The sequence below is a fragment of the Lutra lutra genome, chromosome 5, assembly GCF_902655055.1.
Source record: "Lutra lutra chromosome 5, mLutLut1.2, whole genome shotgun sequence".
Classification (NCBI taxonomy): domain Eukaryota; kingdom Metazoa; phylum Chordata; class Mammalia; order Carnivora; family Mustelidae; genus Lutra; species Lutra lutra.
Window position 1 is genome coordinate 155,942,678 of NC_062282.1, and position 3,499 is coordinate 155,946,176.

A 3,499-nucleotide genomic window follows, 5' to 3' on the forward strand; every position below is an offset into this window, starting at 1 on the left:
TCTTTGCATTAAGTCAAATTTTGGAAGTAACATATGTTGGCATTGCCCAGACATAGTTACTAAACTCTACTTAACTATAAGGAAGATCAGCACTGAATTCAATAAATGAGTCAAGAAACATAAACAGGGTGTTAAAAAAAATCTCTGTAAAAAACGTGCACAACTGCTTAATAAGAGAATGAAAATATTTCTGAGAAAAATACAAAACAACTGTGTAAATAAAAAAGTTATTTATTAAAAGATTCACTTTATTAATCTGTTAGAGCTGGTAAAGCAAAATATACATAATATGCTATTTAAAAATATTTCTGTCACAACTATAGGCTATAACTCAAAAATCAAGGCATCACCAGTCTTAGTTTATGGTGATGCTTCTTTCCTTTCTTGTAGATAGCTGCCTTCTTGTGTCTTCACATGGCCTGAGAGATCAAGGGAGAGTTCAGTGGTGTCTCTTACTCCTCTTATGAGGACACTGGATCTATTAGATTAGAGATCTGAACTATAAATTAATTTAACCTTCAGCATCTACTTAAAGTCTTATCTCCAAATACATCACATTAATGGTTAGAGCTAAATACAGTTCATATTAGATTTTAGGGCTTCAGTATATCAAATTTGTGCAAACATGGTTCAGTACATAATGCTCACAATTTTTTGATGTCTGTTTCCTTCCAAATTAATTGATAGCTTCATTGCCATTTAAGTAAACATTCTTAGAGCACAAATGGACAATTTCTCTAAATATATATGGAAATTCAAAATGCTAAGAACAATGAGAGCATTCATAATAAATACAGAATAATACATGGATGGAGCTAGAGTGTATTATGCTAAGTGAAATAAGTCAGTGGCAGAAAGAAAAATACCATATGATTTCTCATATATGTGATATTTTTTTACATATGTTGAAATTTAAGAAACAAATCTGATGAACATAAGGGAAGTGAAGGAAAAATAAGATAAAAATGGAGATGAAGACAAATGGTAAGAGACTCATAACTATAGGGATAAAAACTGAGGGCTGCTGGAGGGGGGGTGGGTGGCAGGATGGGGTGTTGGGTATTAAGGAGGATACAATGTAATAAGCACTCATGTTATATGTAACTGATGAATCACTGAATTCTAACCTTTAAACTAATAATTCACTATATGTTCACTAACCTGAACTGAAATTAAATTTAAATATATAAAGTGTGAAGAATTGCTATTGTGATTTTATACTCTAATTTAGAACTTCGTTATTTAAAATAGTAGGTGTTAGCTCAGGGAAAACATACAAACATAGGAACAAGTATGTGACTATTAAAACCTCACTAGTAAGAATGATTTACATAATACGTGTCACCTTACATTGAAATGAGGGAAATACTGTCTTTTTGGTAGACTATATTGAAAATAAGGATGTGTATATGAAAAAAAAAAAATAGGATGTGTCCCACCCAACTTTTCTCAAAAATCAATTCCATGTATAGATCAAAACGTGAAAGACTGATGAATAAAAAATTAGAAGAAAAGGTACCAAAACTTCTTTAAGAACTCTTATAGAAAATATTACTCCAATAGACACAATGTTAAGTTCAATTACCTTTAAAATAATAGCATATCTCCGAAACAAAATGTGTCAAGGATTAGAGGACAAGTGTCAGAGTAAGGTATTTGCAACAAATAACTGAAAAGTGGCTTATAATATAAAGACCACCTAAATTCCATAAAAATAAGAAAACTACAGTAGAATAAGTAGTTTTGAAATTATTTTCTCCTACAAAAACTTATTTTGGCCTGACTAGTTTTTAGGTCTTTTATCTCTGCAGTAAGGGACTCCCTGGTGTCTTCTATGCCTTTCTTAAGCCCAACTAGTATACTTATGATTGTTGTTTTAAATTCTGGATCAGGTATATTACTCATATCTGTTTTGATCAGATGCCCGGTAATGACCTTTTCTTGTTCTTTCTTTTGGAATGAATCCCTCCATCTCAGCATTTTGTCTAGGTCTCTGTCTTTTGTGTGTTAGGAAAGGCTGTTATGTTTCCTGCTCCTGAGAATGATAAAATTGTTAAAAAGAGGTAATGTGCTATCTAGGGCCTGGCACTTCAAGAAATGTATCTGGCATATGCTTTGTGCACTCTGCCGCTGTGTTTTGGCTGCTCTATCCTTCAGGTGGGTCACCACAGAGTTTCTCCTTGGCCAGAATGTGGCAAGGTTTAACTAGATGTGCTGTGGATGGCTTGTTAAAATAGAACCGATGCTATTTCCACTAGAACTGAAGCTTTACAGGACTTTATCTTCAGTAGACTTGGTTTGTGTGTGGGGGGGAGTAGTTATGCTGGTCTTCTGGAGGAGAGGTCCATTGCTCTAGTTCTCACACTTGTCTGAGAAAATCAGCACCTGCAGAGCACAGTGGGGCAGGTGTTGTGGAAATAGTTTATGCCACCATTCTTGGTACTGTGCTGCTTTTTGCAGTTACTTTATACTGAGGTATGGAAGAGAGAAATGACACCAGCCCCCACCCTTGTCCCTAGAAAAGTGAGTTCATGCCCACCACTGTCTGGGAAGCACTCCCAGAAGAATAAACAATTTCCCCACATGTGCCCTGGATATCCCTCAGATGCCTGCCTTCACCTGACCATGTCCAGTCTCTCTGCCCACCTAGTATTATAGTGTAACTGTGTTCTATCCCAGGCATGGTAGCTGAGTTTTAAAATTCCAAACTTTGGGGACCTGGGGACCTGGTGGTGGGGACCCACTCTGGTCCTCTGGAGGAGGGTCTTACCATGCTGCAACTGATGCAGGTTTGTCCAATAAGGACAGTGACACCAAAGTCCAGGGACATGGGAGTTTGGAGTAAAATGCAGCAAAGAGCCAGTGTCCAGGTTAGCTGACCTTAGAAGGTGTCTTTGTGTCTCTGATGAGTGTCAGGGGAGGGTAATGGCATCTGTCAGCCCTTTTGTTCTCAGAGAGACAATGCAATCTTTCCTACATGCACTCCAAGAAGCGTGAGCCATCTCTCCCAGTGAATCCCAGGCAATCCTTAAAATCACATTATCTGTTCCTGGGGTCTGTGCCCTCCTTTTTCCATAGGAGAACTACAGTGACCTCAGCTCCATACCAGCCATACTACACACCTCTAAAAATGGATAAAGAAGATGTGGTACATATATACAATGGAATATTACTCAGCCATTAGAAAGGGTGGATACTCACTATTTGCATCACCATGGATGGAATTGGAGATGATTATGCTAAGTTAAATAAGTCAAGTAGAGAAAGATAATTATCATATGGTTTCTCATATGTGGAACATAAGGAATAGCATAGAGGATATTAGGAAAAGGAAGGGGAAACTAAAGAGGTAATAATCTGAGAGGGAAATGAACCTGAGAGAGACCCCAGGAAACAAACTGAGGGTTTCAGAGGGGAGGGGGTAGCAGGATGGAGTAACCCGATGATGGGTATTGAGGAAGGCATGTGTTGTGATGAGCACTGGGTGTTATATTCAATG